The sequence below is a fragment of the Poromitra crassiceps genome (genome assembly GCF_964638095.1).
Source record: "Poromitra crassiceps genome assembly, chromosome: 1".
Taxonomy (NCBI): domain Eukaryota; kingdom Metazoa; phylum Chordata; class Actinopteri; order Beryciformes; family Melamphaidae; genus Poromitra; species Poromitra crassiceps.
Genome location: NC_139623.1, coordinates 117,999,682 through 118,022,627, shown reverse-complemented (window position 1 = coordinate 118,022,627; position 22,946 = coordinate 117,999,682). Strand labels below are relative to the sequence as shown.

General features: G+C 42.8%; 1 long non-coding RNA gene across 1 annotated transcript; it reads right to left on the bottom strand.

The window, feature by feature from the left end:
* Positions 1 to 12,943: 12,943 nt before the first annotated feature.
* LOC310780988 lies at positions 12,944 to 14,560 on the bottom strand. The gene is made up of 3 exons (XR_014552943.1): positions 14,450 to 14,560; positions 13,944 to 14,040; positions 12,944 to 13,188 (listed from the first exon to the last, which is right to left on the bottom strand). It is a non-coding gene; the product is annotated as an uncharacterized lncRNA (long non-coding RNA).
* Positions 14,561 to 22,946: the final 8,386 nt, after the last annotated feature.

Genomic DNA, 22,946 nt, shown 5'->3' with positions numbered 1-22,946 from the left:
CTGCCCGTCTTAGGCTATTAAGCCCTCCATTCCTTTCCACAGGAGTGGATTGCTTCGGCGCCTTCATGGTCAAAATCGGACGCCGTAATGAAAAACGCTGGGGTGTGATATTTAAGTGCATGACCACCAAGGCAGTGCATCTTGATCTCCTCAACTCTCTGGACTCTGATGCATTTCTTCTTGCTCTCAGGAGGTTCATTTCCCGCCGAGGGAAACCTATGGAGCTGCATTCTGACGGGCACAAATTTCCGTGGTGCTGAAAGAGAGCTTCAAGAAGCATTTCAGGCAATGGAAGTAGAACTACAGAAGAAACTCTCTGCCTACCAAGTCACTTTCAAGTTCAATCCTCCAAGCTCCCCGCATTTTGGAGGTATATGGGAGAGAGAAATTCGATCAGTGAAGAATGCACTTCAAGTCTCAGTTGGTCATCAACCAGTGTCTGAGGACGTACTTACCACTGTGCTGACAGAGGTTGAAGGAATCCTTAATTCCAAACCTTTGGGATATACCTCCTCCGATGTGGCTAGCCTGGACCCAGTTACCCCAAACATGCTGCTCATGGGGCGGCGTGATTCCACCTTACCGCAAGTGACTTATGCCCCTGAGTCCATGGGGCGCCGTCGTTGGCGCCAGAGCCAAATCCTTGCGGATCAGTTCTGGTCACAGTTCATCCGTGACTACCTTTCCTCCTTGCAACCACGGAACAAATGGCTGACAGCTACAGCTAACCTGGAAGAGGACATAATAGTCCTTGTCATGGATCCTCAACTGCCCCGAGCCCAATGGCCCGTTGGCAAGATAGTGAAAGTCCATCCCAGTCCGGATGGACGGGTCAGGTCAGCGGACATCTTGATTCAGGACCGGACATACACCAGACCGGTTGCACGGCTCATCCCATTACCCTCCTTGCCCCCTTGACAACATCACAAGAATTCTGGTTTCAGTCACAGCAGCTGGGCTCCTGTGGGGGCGGCTGTTGTGAATTCCCTCATGCTGTGTATGGCAGCTCTCTGTGGGTTAGAAAGTTACACCCAGAATGTCACTCATCTTCCTGCCTGATTGGCAATTGGAGGCCAATTGGAGGCAGGTGTGAGCCCAGGCCAGTCCATATCTAGCTCTCACACAGAGCTGAGAACTCTTTGCCTCCCAACTCATTTCTCTTGCCATGCGTCCCTGACATGTAAGCCTTATTTCTGTTTATGCACATTTCATTTGTTGTAATATGTTGAGCTAATTATTTAATGCAACTGGTAACCGTTTGATTTGTCATTTGATATTCACTTTGTATTATTGACTTTGGCTTGTACTGTCTTGTTTGCACTGCAGAAAACCATGGCTTGGATGGGAGAAATGAAATAAATCTCTGCTGATGCATCATATGAACATTGTCTCAATGCCTCTTTAATTTGAGACCCTCAGGCGGTCAGCCAACTTCAAACCCAGAGAAAATGTCTAATAGATACATTTTGAGATATTTTATTTTACTAATAATCTGTTCATTAATTTATCTGCCCACTGTTCTGACAATTCAAAGACAGACTGTTTGACTGTTGATGAATTTAGTTGTAAAAGTTAATCTAATTTAATTCAAACAGTTGAGGGCCAGAGAGAGGAAGAGGAGACTCAACAAGAAGCAGCAGGTCCCTCCTCAGAAGAAAGAACAGGCGATGCTGCTAGCCCTCCTACTGCTTACCCTAATGTATGGAAAGAAGAACAGTATAAACAGTTCAAGGAGAAAAATGAATGGCTGCATGCTGAAAATGGAAGGCTAGGCTGTAGCCTATGCCATGATGTAAAAGATATGGGTGTCATGGCATCCCGTGGGGTCAACATAGCTACTCAGTGGGCTGAGGGAAAGATGTGGTCATTCAAGGGAAACACAGCTTTCATCACTGAGGAAAAAGATCCATGAGCACAGGAACTCCGCAGCGCATACTGAAGCTGTCAAGATCCTTCAGACAGCAGATAAAGACATACTTCTGAACATGAACGCCAGTAGTCAGGAGTCTGCATTTGAGTCTACTGCCAAAGTATTCATGACAGCATACTATGTGGCCAAGAATGACAAGCCTTTCACAGACTTTGAGAGTCTGATTGACCTGCAGCAAGTAAATGCTGTTAGCTTAGGGCGTGTTTTGCACAGCAAAACAGTCTGTGTTGATATAATTGAGCATGTGTCATCAGAGATGAAAAAGGAACTTCTGAAAAAGATAATCGAGGCCAAGAGTAAAATCACAGTATTGGCTGATGAGTCGACCAGTGTCGGGCACAAATCAACACTCATTGTGTTTCTGAAGGCTAGTGTTGATGGAGAAATGGAGCCCATTGCCTTTCCATTGGACCTGGTTGAGCTGGATAGTATGTGTGCTGCTCATATCAAGGAACAGATTATGGGTTGCTTGCTTAAGAACGGCTTCACTGTTGAGTTGCTGAGGGAAGTCCTCATTGGATTTTGCAGTGATGGGGCCAGTGTCATGCTGGGAGTGAAGTCAGGTGTTGGGAAGTTGCTCCAGGATGACTTCCCAGGCATCCTACTATGGCACTGCCTCAATCACAGACTGGAGCTTGCTGTGGACCAGGCCCTGGATGTGACGGGGGGAACAAAGGACTTCCAGGCATTCCTTGACAGCCTATATTCATTATATAGCCAGTCACCAAAAAACATGCGGGAGCTGAGTGAATGTGCTCACAACCTAGACATCGCCCTCAGGAGGATCGGAAAAGTGTTCAGTGTTCGCTGGGTAGCTTCTTCATGCAGGGCAGTCTCTGCAGTTTGGCAGTCTTATCCAGCCTTGGCACAACATTTCCGTGAAGCATCAGAGGATAATACAAGGGACAGCAGAGACAGGGCCAAATTCAAAGGTCTGCTTTCTAAGTTGTGCTCCATCAACTTCCTGAAAAGTCTTGCAGTGATGGCAGATGTTCTGACTGAACTTAAGAACTTGTCAGAAATTATTCAGGACAGACAGACCACGCTCCCAAAGGCCCATGACACCATGACAATGTATATCAAACGCATAGAAAGCTTCAATCGCTACCCAGGACAACATGCAGTTGAAGCCAGCCAAGCAGAGGAAGTGATGGAATTCAAGGGAGAGGAGTTAAGAGTTGGCAGGTCTCCCATCATTAACTGCTCAGTTCATCCAAGCAGTGGTAGACAATATGAAAGAAAGACTCTTCACAACCACAGCAAACAGAGCACAGGCCAGTGTTGCAGCCAACCGAAAAGAGGCGTACAATAACCTTATCAAACAAATGGCAGTCCTCAACCCTGACAACTGGGACCACGACAATCCTCGATTTGGAGATAATGAGGTGAGGGCTTTGTGTGATGTCCTACATCTGAATGGACAAGAGGCCCACCTTGGGTTCACTGAATACAAAGCAAGTGGAGGAAGAACCATTCCTAACAAGATGAAGAAGTTGCTCATGGCAGTTGACACACTGTCTGCAAGCAATGCTGACTGTGAACGGGGGTTCAGCACAATGAACAACATCATAACTGAGTATAGGAGCAAAATGACAACAAGAAATGCAGCAAATCTCCTCTTCATCAGGGGCGGCTTTAGCTCAGGAGGTAGAGCGGGTCGGCCAATGACGCAAGGGTTGGCGGCTCAATCCCCGCTCCCTCCCAGCTGCTGTCGCTGTGTCCTTGGGCAAGACACCTAACCCTCCTTGCTCCCGATGGTGTGTAGGCACCCTGCGTGGCAGCCTGCCGCCATTGGTGTATGAATGGGTGAATGTAGACTATCTACTGATTGTAAAGCGCTTTGGATAAAAGCGCTATATAAATGCAGGCCATTTACCATTTACCATTCATCAGCTCTGTGGGACCTCCATGCAGACAGTGGGATCCACTGCCTTATGTGAAGACTTGGCTGGGCAAAGGAAGAAGAGCAGCCCACTCAACAAGTTGCATGGCTCGCCATTACACAGAACTTCAGAAGACAAGGATAACTACTTCAGCCCTCTGTGGAAAATGTGGAAAAGTGTTTAAGTGTCCCCAGTTTCCCAGGGACCTAGATCCAGCTAGTAGTTTACAACCAGCTGGCACGCCTGGCAGCTAGTGATAACAATAATTCAGACTCTTCTGAACCTAAAACTGATGACAGTAATAAAGAATGGATGGAAACTAATGAACCTCAGTTAAGAAACACTTGAGTTACCCAGTTTGTGGTTAAAAGAAAACTGGTCAAAAAGGAGACTTGAACAAACAGATGATAATTTACACAGGCAATAAACTATTTAATTGCTCAGTCTGTGGTAAATGTTTTGGCCATAAAGGAGACTTGAAGAGACACAATAGTTCACACAACAAGAGAGAAACAATTTAATTGCTCAGTCAGTCTGTGGTAAATGTTTTGGCCATAAAGGAGACTTGAAGAGACACAATAGTTCACACAGGAGAGAAACAATGTAATTGCTCAGTCAGTCTGTGGTAAAGGTTTTGGCCATAAAGGAGACTTGAAGAGACACAATAGTTCACACAGGAGAGAAACAATTTAATTGCTCAGTCAGTCTGTGGTAAATGTTTTGGCCATAAAGGAGACTTGAAGAGACACATAATAGTTCACAGGATAGAAACAATTTAATTGTTCAGTGTGTGGTAAATGTTTTGCCATAAAAGGAGACTTGAAGAGATGCATGATAGATCACACAGGAGAGAAACAATTTAATTGTTCAGTGTGTGGTAAATGTTTTGGTCAAAAAGGACAGTTGGAATCACATAATAGGCCACATAGGAGAGTCTGTTATGAGTCTGTTATAATGTTTAAATAAATAATTTACTATACATATTGTCAAGTGTTTCTAATTTCGACACCATACAGGCATTAAAAATTGGATGTGTGTGTTCATGGGTTGCATGGGGGTGGGAGGAGAACAATATGAAACGATGAAGGTTGGGGTAGTAGCCTATAGTTCCTGCAAGAAATTCAAACCACTTTCACCCCTGCCCCCTCCCTCTGCCAAGCTAAAATTTTACTTTTTGACTCTCTTGTTCTGCCCCCAGGCAATGGTTGGGGAGAAGGAGGAATAGGTTTAATTCACATTTTCTTCAAGGATCTGATCTAATAGAAAAACACGCATCCCAATCATATTCAAGTGATACTGCACAGAGTCCAAATGAGAGGAAAAGAGCTGCACAGTCACACTGTATTCTGCAAATAACAGGTATGCAACTGAAGGCACAGATGGAAACTACCGGCATCATTGAAGTCCACATCGAATGCGTTTGCAGGTATTGCATGGCTTTTATATACTATGTTTACCCACAGAATATTTTCTTTATGTAAACACTGAATATCCCAAAAGACAGAAGAAAGCCAAAACTGCAGGATCTGTACACTCAGCGGTGCCTCAGGAAGTCCCGGAAGATCATCAAGGACATGACCCACCCACACAGGAGCCGCCTGTTCTCCCTCCTGAGACTCCTCAACAGATAACACGCGCACACACACACACACACGCGCATGCGCACGCGCACGTGCACACACACACACACACACACACACACACACACACACACACACACACACTTGGACACTGACTGAACACTTTTCATCTTATTCTATTTAATACTTTATCACTTCTACTTTATTACCTCTCCTATTTAACTGTTGCCTTAATTGCCTTCACATACACTGTTTACATTGTTGCCCTATTTAACTGTTGCCTTATGGTCTATTTGTTGCTGTAATTTTGCACTATGGGCGGCTTCAAGGCGCTGAGTAGGCGCTGAGAGGAAAAGCGAAGGCTTCTTGTGTGAACGGCTCAGCGAGCCTGCCTCAAGCTTCAGTTCTGCTTACGTTAGTCATCCTGTGTGAACAAGGGCTTAGATTCCAGTGCAAAACTGGATGGTGGAGGCAGCATGCGCGTAGCCACGGGTGTGCCAGGGTGTGCAAATGCCACCCAGACAGGCCGCTGGCACACCTAAAAAAAATGGGGTAAAAAAGGTTTTTTGTTTTGTCTGCAAAACACATCAACGCTGTCATGCAGTGTCCAACTTATCCTATGTGCGAATAGAAATCACGCTCCGCTGACCTATGTGCCCCGAAGCATCATGGGAATAGTTAAGCTGTCGTCCACGTAAAGTAAACAAATGCACGCACAGCTGTAGCAGCAGCAGCAGCGCCAAATCAAGAAGACATGAAACAAAGCTCGCTTTTAAGCTTTTTCGGCAAAGGCAAGAAACGTCGCATTGACGACGAGGAAGAAGATGACTCGTTGTCACCCTCCCCCTCAACAAGTGCGGATTGTAGTGCACCCGTTCCCGCACCTGTATTGGTGGTGTACAGTGGAGAAGAGACAGACGATTATGAAGAAGATGATGCAGCCGAAACAATGACGTTAACAGCGGGGAACGCAGCCAACAACACACTGGAGGTTTGTGCAGAGCCAGAGGACACTGAGAACGCTACAGATCTCTCTGCAGTAGACGAACCTTCATGCCAACCAAATTTGCGTTCTTTCCCGACTAGAACACTCATTGGAAAAAGTAGGTGAGACTTTTTTGAGATACTAAACAAAGTGGTTTTACATGTTGCTAAAAAATACAATTTAATTGATTGCTTCTACCTGCTAATAATGAGTGTGAAAAGGAGCAAACAACACACAAATATTCCTCTAAATCTGGTTTGAAAAGACCCAAAAAAAAATTGGCGGCGGCCGCTCACCACCAAAAAATTCCAGCGTAATCATAGAACAGGACATTAAATGCTATTGCTAGTCATGTCAATTCTCAGAGTTAACAAAGTCACTTAAATGATGACAGTGCAGAAACCTTCATCATTGTATTAGATTAGACTGTCATTTAAAAAATTGTTCGACTGCAGCGTTGTTTTAAATAGAACGACTAATTCATTTAAACTTAATTATGTAAATTACAGTGTCTATCAAATGATAAATGTTGCAAGTCACAGTCAAGTTAATATTTAATATTTCACTGGGACTAAGTTTCCATCTTGTTTTAATTATCTGTGTGGCGGCGGTTGTTGAAAGCTCCGGCCCATGCACGAACAAGCTGCTTAAAGGCTTCCGTCTGAAAGCTCTGGTCCATGTGTAACCCTGCGTAGATTTACAGGCATAATTGCAGACGCTCCCTAAACGTTTTTTTCTTTGTTAGTAATTGGGAGACACTCCCTAGAATCACCACACGGAGGTGTGGTGTAAGACGTTCTTTCTCTTCCGTTCTGGCCACACACTGCCAACACAGCAGAGTGGGCTCCGTCTAACAAAAGCAAATAAAAGAGATTAATAAGAATTGAAGCAAGATAACTAAACAATTTTGACAAGATAACTTGAGGAAAGTTGATGGGATCAATGTGGGAAACCATAAGATTTCGACTGACTGTTTTCTTTTTGATTGCTGATCGTCCTGGTGAGTCGACATGAGTTGCCTCGAGTTGATTTCCTGCTAGCATGATTTCACATGCGTGAACCGATTGCAAAAGAGATGTATTCTGATGTAAAACCAGCCAGGATATTGTAATATTGCACTTTTTGTTAATATGTTTATGGTGGAAGCCACAGTGGTTACCGAAGTGTTTACAGTTGGCTAATTAACCGTCTAGTAGTGTAAACAACACTGTCGGCTTGTTCATAGCTGCTCACTAAGTAAAGCTACGTTACATTGGTGCATTGTGTGTACCAGTTGACCAAACTTTCGTTGCTGCTGTAGAGCATTGTGTTTGAAGCATGTTTAGATAACAGCTTGTGAATATGAGTTCATGTGTAATGAAGATTAATTTGTTTAAAGAAGAGAAATGCAAAACCAGTTGGGAATTGTAACCATTGCTGTGATATGTGTTAAATCTAGTTGACAGTATAAAAAAAGAACTACCGTAAATTCCGGACTATAAGACGCACCGGTCTATAAGCCGCAGCACCAAAATTGACTATTTTTTTCTTCTATAGGCCGCACCGGACTATAAGCCGCGGGTGTTTTGATGTTTAATTACCATATGAAAGGGTTCGTGCACAGAGAGGAATGTCGGGAAAGAGATCGCTGTTTGGGGAAGCTCCCATTTATTCAACAAAACAAGCATTACGGTAGGGTAGGCTATAGGCTATAAACTCCCATTTATTAACATTTAAACAAAATAAATACCGTAGCTATAAAAAATAAAACAATAATAATAATAATAAAACAATCCTCAAAAGGATAAAGTGCTGTAAAAACAATCAAACAATTCTCAAAAGGTTAAGGTGCAGTAAATACCGTAACTGGAAAACAAAAAACAATCCTCAAAGGATAAGGTGCTGCATGTCTCTTTTTAAGATCACATTTCAATATACGTACGTAAACATGTACCGTACTGTAATCCTTCTCTTCATCTTTTAGGTGAAGGTGCAGCAAACGGCTGTAAACATAGTCAAAGTAAAGTCACTAATCCTCGTCTTCCTCGTCTTCCTCTTCTTCCTCCGTACTGAAACCAGCAAAGTCCTCAACTTCAGTGTCGGAAACGAACAGGTTCAGGGTGGCTTCGTCAGCCACTCCTCTCTCTCCTTCGTTGTCGCTCTCAAAACCAACGAACTCCTCTTCGTCACTGTCCGACTCGAACAGCCTCTGAAGGCCCTCAGATGTGGCGGCGTCCTCCTCTTCGTCACGCAGCAGCCCAGCCTTTCGGAACCCGTTGGTGATCGTGGATGTCTTCACACTCCTCCAGGCTGTCAGGACCCACTGGCAAACTTGTGCGAAGGTTGCCTTCCTCATGCGCCCTGTTTTAGTGAATGACTTGTCACCGCTCGTCATCCACGTCTCCCACTCCATGCGCAGCGCCACTTTAAATGCCCGATTGACACTGATGTCGAGTGGCTGGAGGTGTTTGGTCGTGCCCCCAGGTATCACAGCTGGGATACTGTTGGTGGTCTTGATGGCTGCTTTGACTGAATCGGTGATGTGAGCCCTCATGCTGTCCAGGACGAGCAACGCTTTCTTTTCGTGAAAGAAACCTCCAGGGCGCTGGACGTAGCACTGGGACAACCACTCCTTCATTACAGTTTCCATCATCCAGCCTTTTTTGTTCACTTTCACGACGATACCACTTGGCATTTTCTCTTTCGGCATGGTAATCCGCTTGAAGATCACCATGGGCGGCAGCTTCGCTCCAGATGCTGTGCATCCTAGAACACAGGTGAAATTGGTTCTCTCGTGACCTGTGGTTCTCAGCGTTATCGACGATTCACCTTTCTTGTTCACAGTGCGAGTGAGTGGCAGGTCGAACGTCAAGGGCACTTCATCCATGTTGATGATCTGCTCCGGTGCGATGGAATAATCCTTGATCTTCCTTTGTGTGTATTCGCCGAAGCTCGCGATTTTCTCCTGGTAGTCAGGAGGAAGCTGTTGGCAGACAGTCGTCCGCGCCCTGACAGACAGTCCCTTTCGCTTCATGAAACGAAAGCATCAAGATGGCCCACCTAGGAAATGTTCAATCTTCATCTCGGTGGCTACCGTTTTTGCCTTCAGTCGGATCTGCACCGTGGAGACGCCTCGGCCGTCTGCTCGCTGGGTCAACACCCAGTCCTCAAGGCAATCCTCAAGCTCCGGCCATCTGCTTTTGTGGCCTCTGAAGGACTTTTTCGTTTTCTTGCACTGGGACAGTTCCTCCTGCTGCTTTTTCCAACGTCTCACCATCGATTCATTAATGCTAAGAGTACGCGCGGCTGCTCTATTCCCCTCTTTCAGTGCGAGTTCGACTGCTTTCAGCTTGAACGCTGCATCGTGAGAATTTCTTCGTACTTTCCCCATGGTGAGTGAGAGAGAGACTGCTCGACTGCCCGTCTTGTTGTGGTTCCGGGCTGATGAACTTTGCTTACCGTAATTACCATATGTAAGGGTTCACGCACAGAGGGGATTGTTGGCTGTTTGATGAAGCTCCCATTTACCGTATTAGCGTAACATTTCAACAAAACAACATAACACAACACCTTTGTGTTATGTTATGTTGCACACAGTGTCCGCGGTGTGGTGAAAAGAGGGCAACAGAGGAAATTAAAACAGAAGTGGATTTATAGGTAGAAAGAGTGCTAAAAAAGAGAGATTTTATTTTTTTATTATTATTATTTTATGTATTTGGAATTTTTTTTCTGAAAAAAATCCATAGATAAGACGCACCGGTCTATAAGCCGCAGGGGCCAAAAAACGGGAAAAAAGCCGCGGCTTATAGTCCGGAATTTACGGTAGACCATTGATGACTGTCTTGCACACTTGTGTGCAGGCTGGTTTTTTTCTGTGGATTCTCTCCTGGAAGGATTCTGTTAAAGGGCTCCGCCGTTCCATTCATCTGGACTAATGGCCCATTTCCACCGCTGGTATCAATGCGGCCCCGCCCAGCTCGTCTCGCTTTTTTGTCTCATTCCACCGATCAAAAACGGGGACAGCCCGGGTTGAGTCGGGGTTGAGTCGTGCTGCTTTTAGTCCCTGCTCTGTTGAGGTTCCAGTGCTGTGAACCCGGGTTCATACGGTGACGTGAAAACACTGCAGACGACTGATTGGTCAGGCAGAATCGTGTTTAATCTACTGACTGAAGCTGCATACCAGTTTAGTGGGGCAGGGGGCTTTCCTTCTTCTGTTATGTTATTTCCATCAGTCTTTTGTGTTGCTGCCTTCGGCTCTGGTGAAATAAAAGCGATCTCCTTACTCAGCTTAACATGATGGTGGTTTTGAATTGTTTTGAGAGAAAAACAAATCCGCTCCTTAGGAAGCCCTTTGTAGCTGTGTGCAGCGTCGGCTCCGTTAGGCCGCAGGCGGGGCTTTGGTGAAGCCGCGGTCTTGCCTGGTGAGAGGCCGCTGGGGTAGAGGCTTCACTCTGTAGCGCAACCCCCGTCCCTCACGCAGCACATGCATGTGAGTTTGACTAACAACAAAGTGATATCCATTCTCCTGGCCGATTGTCACATTTGCCCTTGTACACTGTAGGTCATTTAGAGGCACCAGTATTTCATAAACAGTTTAAAAGTTCTGTGTATGGATTTCCTTACGAAAAAGTCACATGTGGAAATCACATGTGATTTTGAAATATGTGGTTTTTGGACACACGTTTCGTGTGACTCAACCACATGTTTTAATATCACATGTGGATGTTCACATGTCAAGCCACATGTGGAAGTCACATGTGATTTTGAAATGCCACATGTGATTGACATGTGGTTTTAATTGTGTGGAATTGTGTGGAAAATCACATGTGATTATGGAATATATGTGGTTTTTGGACACATGTTTCGTGTGATTCAGACCACATGTGATTGACATGTGGTTTTAATATCACATGTGGGAATATTCACATGTGGATACTCACATGTGGAAAATCACATGTGATTTTGGAATATATGTGGTTTTTGGACACGTGTTTTGTGTGATTCAGAACACATGTGATTGACATGTGGTTTTAATATCACATGTGGATATTCACATGTGGGAAATCACATGTGATTCTGGAATATATGTGGTTTTTGGACACATGTGTGATTAAGACCACATGTGATCGACATGTGGTTTTAATATCACATGTGGGAATATTCACATGTGGATATCCACATGTGACCTTGAACCACATGTGGTTTTAGGACACGTGGTTTTGTTATTCCCTCCACATGTGAATATTCCCACATGATATTAAAACCAAATGTGATTCAATATGTTGTGGACCACATGTGGTTTTGGCACACGTTTTGGTTTTTCACATGTGATTCAACATGTGGTTGAAATGTGTAATTTCCATGTCCAACAACCACATGTGGTTCAAGATCACATGTGGGAATATTCACATGTGGTTGAAACACATGAACCTTCCAACATGTGATCTTGAACCACATGTGATTGTTGGGACATGTGTTACATGCCAATTGGAATAACATGTGAAAAACCAAAACACATTTCTCCAAAACCACATGTGGAAAACATAGAATCACACATGGTTTCAACATTACATGTGGGAATATTCCCATGTGGATGGAATAACATGAACAACAAATTCACATGTCCTAAGATCACATGTGGGAACATTCACATGTATTAGTAGACAACCACATGTGAATGATCCCTTCTTTGACACATTTTCCACATAATTTCAGATTACATACAATTTGACACATACCAGTAGGTTATTTGCAACACACAACACATGTACAAGAATAAAATTATCTTATTTATTAACAAAACTTCACCTTTTCATAACTGCATTTATCATACATCTCTAGAAAAGGGAGTGATTGACAGATCGCATGTACAGTGATCACGGAACAATTGCAGGTGAAGCTGCAGCTCTGATGGATGAAAAATAAAGATGGCAACAGCCACCACTTCAACTCCAAACGGGAGACCAAAATCAAAGGGAGTGATTGACAGATTGCATGTACATGTACAGTGATCATGGAACAATTGCAGGTGAAGCTGCAGCTCTGATGGATGAAAAATAAAGATGGCAACAGCCACTTTTTGGGGAGTTTAGCTCGATTGCCATTTTGTCCCCACTTACCCTAAATATACACTGTCTTTACGGTCACTCTCGATGCAGTATGGAGAGAGGGGTCATATTTAGCGATACAACAGTGGAGGCGGCACTACCGTTCAAAGGCAACAAAACACAGCGCCTAAAGCTCTATGCACATGTGTACATGTTGTGACTAGTTTATTCACCATGCTATGAAATAATAATCCATAGTTGCATGAAACATTATTTCCATAGTAAATCCATACCGGGTCACTTCCTTGTTTGTCTGTGGACAGCGCTTCCACGCATGCGTTATTTGCACATGCGCTGTACACCCGGCAGCGATGTTTACTAAATATTTATTTACCTCAAAAAATTGTTTTTCTGCATTTTGGATTAGTACCCGAGTCACAAGATGTACATAGAGCTTTTTGGCACTTTGTTTTGTTGCCTTTGAACGGCAGTACCGTTCTATCGCTAAATATGACCTCTCTCCATACTGCATCGAGAGTGACTGTAAAGACAGTGTATATTGGGGGGATATGGCAATCGAGCTAAACTCCCCAAAAAGTGGCCTATCCCTTTGTAATAACTATGCTAGGGTGTCATGTGAGCTTCTTGTGAGCCTTCAGAACTTGGGGCTGTCATGTCCCTTTCAGGGACAGCTTCCTGTGAGACTTCAGAACTTGGGGGTGTCATGTCCCTTTCAGGAACACCTTCTCTGCCGCTGACAAGTCTTCTGATCTTGTTGGTTCCCCTGTGAAAATTTAAATATCATTAGAATAGCCCTGTGAAAATTTTAATATCATTAGAATAATCAAGGCAATTTCACAAACATACTGGTATTACAACCAAAACTAGGCAAACCTAGTGTAGTCCGGCTGTGAACTGAAACATTTGATTCAGGACTTTATATTCACAAATGGTCCCATAACTTACACAAAATCTATGATGCATAGAGCAACATTCTCAGAATTTTGGGCAACACCCTATGCCCTAAAACAGATGCTGTAAAATGTGCCATGGATAATGGATGGAGATGCAATAAATCCAACAGAAAATGCTACAACAGAATCTGTGCCCCTACGCCCCGACTACAATTACAGCTCTATTATGAAACGAATACAACCCTAACACTGCAGGGGAAAAAAGAGCGATACAGGCAGAGAGATACACCAGATATCAGACCAGAACACTAATTGAGCACAGATCGGCTCTTCTCCTTTCAGAGAGAGCCTGGAGATGCAAGGTTAGCCTTCTTCTAATGGCTTTTCGGCAGAGAGGATGATGCCTTGTGGCACATCCCCTCCACCCCTTCATGCTCAGAACGCCCACGAGTTTAGCCTCAGGCAGGAAAATGTTTATCACATCACTGATGACATCACAATCGTGACAGACACCGCCAATTTTAATTAAGATATATCAATATAATATAAGCATGAATTAAGGTCAGGTTACATTCTATACGTTTTACACCCACTTTCAGTGATAGAGAAAACTAGAGAAACTTACTGTTCTTTGTCGCACTGCCTCACATCCTTCAACTTCTGGGCCATGCACTGTCTGATTAGAACCTCACTGGTGTTTGGGAACACAGCTTGCACTTGGTCTGTTGGAACAACAACAAAATACAAATTTACTTCAAGGTAAATTAAATTAAATAACTTAAGTTAACAAACAAAACAAAACAAAAAGACAGACCTCTTGACCAGAATATTTATTTTACACTATATTTTAGGCACTGTGTTTTGTTGACTTTGAGCCGCGATCCGCTTGGTCCTGTTTTAGTGCTGTCCATTTAACTACTGCACACCCCGACCCTCCAAACTGCACGGACAGTTGCTGTGAAGACGTGTATATCGATGTTTATTGGGGGCGATATGGAAAATTCGCTAAACTCCCCAAAAAGTGGCCTATCCATTTAAGTTTTTCAACTTATATCATCAAATGATGGTACTAACATGCATTGTCTGTGATCAGATTGCAATCCGATAGTGTGCTTGAAAACATTAGCATACCGTTGTTGCAGAGATCACGGGTCCCAGGCTGCTCCGCCGTTTCATGGGGAAGGGGTGGGGTGGTGCTGGTGGAGGCAGCAGTGGCTTCAGGAGACGACAGGAGAGACAGAGGCAGAGGGAAAGACAGTAGAGAGGCAGAGAAGGAGACAGGGATAGAGGTCATTATCACCTGACACTAACATGCATTTTTTTTCTGAGATCAGACTGCAGCGCATCAGAGTCAAAGTAGCAAAAAATAAATATAAAAAAATATAAAAAATAAATAGATAAATGTATTTATTCCAAATCTATTTTTTTGACTAAATAATATTATATAGTATTTGTGTATTTAAATTAATATCCTTGCTTCTTTGTATACCACTATGCTGAGAACATCTGCACTATATTTGCAGAGCCTATTTGAATGTTGTTGTTTTTTAGTCACATTTGCAGGGTTCTCATACCTCCTAAAAATCAAATTCAAAGACTTTGCAAGGAATTTCCAGACCCAATTCTCTTAAATTTGAGGGCCGGGCAGAACTTTCAAAATAATGTAATGAGAACCATGTGCTGATTTTGTAAGGACTAAATAAGGACCCTACCGTTGTTGGGAGAGGGGACAGGGTCCCAGTCCGCTCCGGCACTTCGTGTGTGGGTGGGGTGGTGGTGGAGACGGCAGTGGCTTCAGGAGACGACGGGAGACACAGGCAGAGAGAGAGAGAGGAAAGAGAGACACAGAGGAGAGAGAGAGGCAGAGACAGGGATAGAGGCCATTGACGCCTGGCGTATTTTCTGTGATCAGATTGCAATCGGATAGTGCTTGACCACATTAACCTGATTTAATTTACACCTGGTAATAATGCAGGGCCGATCCTGGCCATTTGGGTGCCCTAAGCGTAATTGTTCTGTGGTGCCCCCCCCCCCTCCGTAAAACTTTCAATAACTGTCAAACGAAAGACTGCAAAATCATTAATTATGAACGATACTAGTGTATCTCACATTTCATTACATGTGGGAAACAAACAATTGTTAGAATTACTGTACATGTCAGCAAACAAGTGATTGTTAAACTGTACATGCAAGCAGGGGCGGACTGGGATCATAATTCAGGCCGGGCATTAGATACCAAGCAGGCCAGGCCGATACAGGCCGACGTGCGTGCCGGCGTCCGAAGGGCGGCGGCGAAAAATTTGGGCTGTTTGAAGCCCAATTTGGGCCGTTTGAAGCCAGATTTGGGCTGTTTGAAGCCAGATTTGGACCGTCTGAAGCCCGATTTGGGCCAGTTGAAGCCAGATTTGGGCCAGTTGAAGCCAGATTTGGGCCGGTTGAAGCCAGATTTGGGCCGCTTGAAGCCCAATTTGGGCCGTTTGAAGCCCAATTTGGGCCGAGTCCAATTTTACAATGAGATGCACCCTGAATAAAGTAATAAAACCACTAGTAAACCAGTAGGTGGCGCCTGGCCTGCTGTTCAGTGAGTGGCCTGACTGAGGGCACCAAAAAAAAAAAAAAAAAAAAAAAAAATTTTTTTTTTTTTGGTGCCCTCAGTCACGTGATGCCCTACGCACAGTAGCGGAGCCAGAGGGGGGGCAAGGGGGCGGTCGCCCCAGGGCCCACTCGTCAGGGGGGCCCATCAAAAAAATTTTTTTTTTTTTTTTTTTTTTTTTTTGCAGGCCAGGCCACCTGGCTGGCAACCTGTGTTTTTATTTTTCTTCTTCAGAACAAGCTTGTCTGTAAAGTGGCTTCACTGTAGTCTTTCTTGGACATAATATTACTTGGCTCAGTGAGTGACAAATTGTGTTTTCGGATATAGGGGCTATCAGCTATTTTACAGTTGTGACTTAAAATGACTTTATTTAATAAAGTCAGTGGTGTGAGTCTGAGAGGAATTCAATCAATAGACAATAACATTGGTGTGTTTAAAATGAGATATTCCACTAAATATGGCTAAAACCGATTCAAACATGCAAAAAAGGCACATTTTTCTTCGCGGCCTGGCAGGCCCGGTTCTACGGGGGTGCAAAAGCATGCATTGCACCCTTATTTGTCTGCATGCTCAGTTGAAAAGTAAAAAAATGTATAAATGCTACAGCTGCACACTTACTGTTTAAACTTGAATTATAGTTGTTGTTTTTCTTTGTTCTTTGATGTGATTTTATGGCTTTTTGGCACCTATATGTAACCTTTTAAGGTTGAGATAATTGTATTATCATTATATGGTCCAAATATTTCAGTAAAGCACTTGAAACACTTGAAATATTCTTGCTTGGGTGGTATCATTCTACTTGAAATGATGGTCAAATGCATTATTTTTAGTAAAATAACATGTCAAATTTTTCGGCCGGCCGGCCTTTGGCCGGCCACCCGAGTGGGCCCGGCCTTCGGCCGGGCATCTGCACCCCTTCCTATCTAGGATGCACCCCTAGTCATCTTGTTCTGGAACCGGCCCTGCGGCCTGGCCTGGCCTTCAAAAAAAAAAAAAAAAAAAAAACATTTTTTTTTTTTTTTTTTTTTTTGATGGGGCCCCCCTAAGAGCTTCGCCCCCTCTGGGCTGATAGGGTCGCTCCGCCCCTGCCTACGCAGTCTGCGTACTCTGCGTAATGGGTTGGAGCGGGCCTGTAATAATGTATCTCCAGTGTTCACATTGAAATCAGGTAAGCTCCATAGCATAGAGCAGTAGAAAAACTGCAGTGACTGTTGTTGTATGTGGATTGAGAGGATGCATTGCATGTACACTTGTGTTCAATGTGGTCACAATTAGAGATGCAACGGTATGAGTTTTTGATATTGGTATGATAACCTTGGACAAAAATACCACGGTTTCACGGTATCGCGGACCTTTATGTGTGTAGCGCTTTTCCCGTGGTGTTGAATGAGAGTAAGCGCCCTGGGTCCTTCTCTATGACCAACCCCCTATATAAGTGTTGTGGTATGGTTTTTAAATAATTTATTTACTGCTTAAACGATGAAATGACCTGCTGTTTTTAATCTTTTAACCTTGTATTTCTAACCCCTTTTAATATACATGTATTTATTCTATTTATCCAATTTATTAATTACGCCAACACAGATGGTTTGTGATATACAAAAACGAGACAATATTTATTCTCTTCTAGGAAAATAAAAAGGTTGTATGGTACGGTAACAAGACTGTTATTTTTCAGGCATTTGGTCAAACCCTGTAGAAAATATAGGCTATTAGCCTTTCACATTACATGGGAAAGAAAATCACACTGACCAGGTGCTAGCACTGGTAGATACCTCCTAAACCCACTAGAGCACTGAAACACTCAAATTAAATACCTCTCTTCAAAACAGACGTATGGCTTTGTCCATATGTTTTATACAGTCTATAAAAAATACAGTAAGGTTACCTGAAGTAGAAAATAACAACAGCACAAACAGTGGTACCACAAACAAATAAAGAAATAAACCCCCCGGTGCAGGCCTGATAAGTTGAGCGCTCAAGGTGATTCAGCACTGGACTGCTCACCACAGTTCTACAGCACTGACATCGCCGCTTACCAGAATCCTCTTCTTAAACAAGGAATCCTCTTCTTAATAAGGACTCCTCTTCACGCTTCAACCTCCACTTCCGGAGGAACGGGAGGACAAGGGAAAGAAAAGAGACTGCTGTCTCCCTCCAGGTAGTGATGTGGAGCTCCCTCGTGGCCAGAGGTGCCACCGTGTGCTGCCCAGGTAGCACGGGGCGCTATCTGGTTCCCGCGGAGCCAGAGGTGCAACTGTGTGAAGCCTCCACGAGCACAGTGCGCTGTCTGGAGGCTGCTCCTCGTCGGAGATCACAAGAAAGCACCGCTGCTGTAAACCTTTAACGTGACGGTTAGCCACTGACTAAACTATATTGTTAGCTACACAGCTACAATTTACCGGAGCTCAGGACAAGGCTTCTGGCTTTCACCCTGTAAGTGACTGTTAGTCACTCACCAAGCTATAATTTTAGCGACAACAGCTACTATTTACCGTAGCGCAGGACGAACGTCCACTCCTCACGCAGACCTCAGCAGACTGACCGGCCGGCCTCTCAAGTCCCGCCTTCTTCACCCACCATCCAATAGTAACAAGAGAGACGAGTAGTCTCTCTATTTTACCCAATCACACGACGCCATGCTGAGCAACGTTTGGTTGTTCCCCAGGCGTGAGGAAATGTTTGTATTCTCATACAAGCTTTACAGGAACGAATTAAAGGGACAGGGCATATAATTATATTAGGCCATAATGATAGTGGGGATTTAGTTTAACAAGAGGGGGAGTCTAGTTTTAATCAAAGAGGGATAATTGTTTAGTGTTAAGTTTAGAGATAGATTGTACCTCAATTTAACCCGGGGTTACATGTGTTATTGTGAAATCTGGCAACAAAAAAATAGCCTACGTAAAAAAAATTGCGGTTGAACCAAATGCATTTTATTTAATCTAATTAACTCATGTAAAATTAAAACACACATGCTTATCTTTTGTCAAATCGGATTGGACACTGGACATAAATGATTGTTTCAATGTTAATGCGCGCACACACACACGCACACACACACACACACACACACACACACACACACACTTATTCGTATCCAAAAGTACTATAGGGCAAATATTAGAGATCCAGATATTTTTGAAGAAAGTTGCTGTACAGCACAGTCTATGATAGAACCGACACTGGATGCTTGTGTGTATCCATCCTCACTCTGTCTTGGGGACGTTTAGCCTACACCCTTACTTTCAAGTGGTCAAGCACTACCCGATTGCAATCTGATCACATCTGATCACAGAAAACACATGTTAATGCCAGGTGTAAATGGCCACATAGAGACAGAGGGGGATAGATATGATGGGCACCACTGCTAATTATTTAGCTAAAGCTAGCTACAGCAGGGTTCATACAGACATCACATTACAAGATTACATTTAAAGACTTTCAAGTACTCTTTCAAGCACTTGGTTTGGAAATAGGCTATCAAGGTGCAGTACTTGATCCCCCCCCTCAAAATCAAAGCACTTCAAGGAACCCTGTTACAGTGAATAAAACAAGTATAGCTACACATTCACTTACACTATAGGCAGCACACTGCATTAGAGGGGATTTAGAACCACAACCCTTATGATATTAACAGAACTTACCACAATGTATCCAGAGGTTGCACTGCAAGAGAAAAGGAAAATTCAATCTTTAGCAAGCTAACTTTTGACAAAGTCAGGCCTTAACAATAAAAGTAACAAACAGCACTTGCCAGATTATGTTTCCACATATTTTCCTTAGCATGGGAAGCTGCCAGCTAGCTCACGTTTTATTTTCTGTGTGCTGGAGGCATTTTCATGGCACAATTGTGTCAAACAATGCACTGTTAGCAGCATGCAATGCAGACCTTAGCTAACGTTGCACTAATAGACTACTGTTGCTCACGGAGGAAGAAAAAAGCATTGTATCTATGAATGGCAGGCTTACTACATGCTGCATAGCTTACGTTAGCTAACAGCTAGCTAACAGCAATTCCCACACAACTAACATTAAGCTAACTAACGCTAGCGAACTGTGATAACAATACCATGACCTCAACCACGAGTGCTCGTCTTATTTCCTTCAAAGCCCTTCAACCAAACCATGTAACGCTAGGTTAAGCTAACGTGATAGCCTAGCTACTTCAAACCAAGTTATTCTGTGCAGCTGGGGCTAGCATGCAGTAAACGTTAGATGCCCTAAACCAAACCATAGCAGTTGTTTTTTAACATTTGGCACGCAATGCAGACAATATATATAACATGCGCCATGTCGCCATCCAGGCGTTGTTGCTCGCTGAGACAAGAAAACTGCATTTTAATACATGACAGGCCTGACATATGCTACGTTAGCTAGCTAGATGCTAACGTTAGCTGTCGTCTATTCTGAGCTGACTGAGCCCATTACGTTAGCTGTCGTCTGTCTGGCCGAGTTGTTTTAACCTAAAATGAACGGCCAGTTTTGAAGAAAAACGTTACCAGTATGTAAAAATGTTTTGTCCTTACCTCAGACCTCAATGGCCTTCACTCAGCACGGGACAGCAGTGCCGTGCGACTGGTGCAACTGCGGAGTGTGTTAAAAAGAATTGGAGGGAAATTAACAGATACTTTTATTCTCCGTTGTCAACACTGCGCATGCGCATGGATGTTTGATCTAATACTAGAGACTTGATGAAAACCACAAATTAAAGACTGATATCCCGCTGCCACTTTACGTTGTATCCGACAATAAAAAATGGTTCAACCATAAATATGAATAAAAAACTTTATATTAGATTATCAAATTATTAATTTTCAGCTATTGGAGTGGATACAATTAAAATTGAATGAAAAGCTGCATGCTTTTGTTTTTATCAGTGCACACATTAAATTCTCACATGTGGAAAATGTTATTCACATGTGAATAAAGCATAATCACATGTGCGATTGCACGTTTCACATGTGACTTTGACACATGTAAAATTATCACATGTGGAAAATGTCTTTCACATGTGAATAAAACATAATCACATGTGAGATTGCAAGTTTCACATGTGACATTGACACACATAACATTTTCACATGTGGAAAATGTCATTCACATGTGAATAAATCATAATCACATGTGAGATTGCATGTTTCACATGTGACTTTGACACACATAACATTTTCACATGTGGAAAATGTCTTTCACATGTGAATAAATCATAATCACATGTGAGATTGCATGTTTCACATGTGACTTTGACACACATTAAATTCTCACATGTGGAAAATGTTATTCACATGTGAATAAAGCATAATCACATGTGCGATTGCACGTTTTACATGTGACTTTGACACATGTAAAATTATCACATGTGGAAAATGTCTTTCACATGTGAATAAATCATAATCACATGTGAGATTGCAAGTTTCACATGTGACATTGACACACATAACATTTTCACATGTGGAAAATGTCATTCACATGTGAATAAATCATAATCACATGTGAGATTGCATGTTTCACATGTGACTTTGACACACATAAAATTATCACATGTGGAAAATGTCTTTCACATGTGAATAAATCATAATCACATGTGAGATTGCATGTTTCACATGTGACTTTGACACACATTAAATTCTCACATGTGGACAATGTTATTCACATGTGAATAAATCATAATCACATGTCAGATTGCACGTTTCACATGTGACTTTGACACACATAAAATTATCAGATGTGGAAAATGTCTTTCACATGTAAATAAATCATAATCACACGTGAGATTGCATGTGTCACATGTGACTTTGACACACATTCAATTCTCACATGTGGAAAATGTTATTCACATGTGAATAAATCATAATCACATGTGAGATTGCACGTTTCACATGTGACTTTGACACACGTAAAATTATCACATGTGGAAAATGTCTTTCACATGTGAATAAATCATAATCACATGTGAGATTGCAAGTTTCACATGTGACATTGACACACATAACATTTTCACATGTGGAAAATGTCATTCACATGTGAATAAATCATAATCACATGTGAGATTGCATGTTTCACATGTGACTTTGACACACATTAAATTCTCACATGTGGAAAATGTTATTCACATGTGAATAAATCATAATCACATGTGAGATTGCACGTTTCACATGTGACTTTGACACACATAAAATTATCACATGTGGAAAATGTCTTTCACATGTGAATAAATCATAATCACATGTGAGATTGCAAGTTTCACATGTGACTTTGACACACATTATACTTTCACATGTGAACGTTTTTATTTCACATGTGAATAAAGCATAATCACATGTGAGATTGCAGGTTTCACATGTGACTTTGACACACATTATATTTTCACATGTGGAATATTTCATTTCACATGTGAGATTGCACGTTTCACATGTGAAAGTGAGTTTTCACATGTGAAATGGAAGATTTCACATGTGAATTACATGTGACTTTTTTACTTCGGTTATAGGCGGAGGGCAGATATGCGGTCGCTATGACGACCAGGTGTGGGCAGGGGTGGGCGGGGGCAGATGACCAGCGGTGGAAGCAAATCGGGTTGAAACAAGTAGAGCCGAGTGGTGACGAGCTGTGCAGGGCTGTAAAATGTGGTGGAAATGAGCCATAAGATCACTGTCCTTGCTGTCCTCGCTGTCCTCACAGTTGTGATCATTGCCAGTGGATTCATAGTAAGCTACCGTTCCAACGGGAGGGGTAGGACCTACCTGGAGCATTGAACTATTTTCTTTTACTGAGATCTCAGGGTTTCTTATTTTATTTTATTTTTATAATTGTTTATTTGTTGGATCCAACCGTACCGATTGTGCACTAATCTGATTCAGAGACTGAACCAAGTCCATTGTCTTGAGCGAATGACAATAACAGTGTTTATTTTGAATGAATCACAATTGATGAATACAGTTTATTAGGGGTTCAAGCCCTGAAGGGGCTGAAACCCTATTGTTTTTGTGCCGGTTTATTATTCTTGTTCATCTGCCTCAATGCAAATTCCCA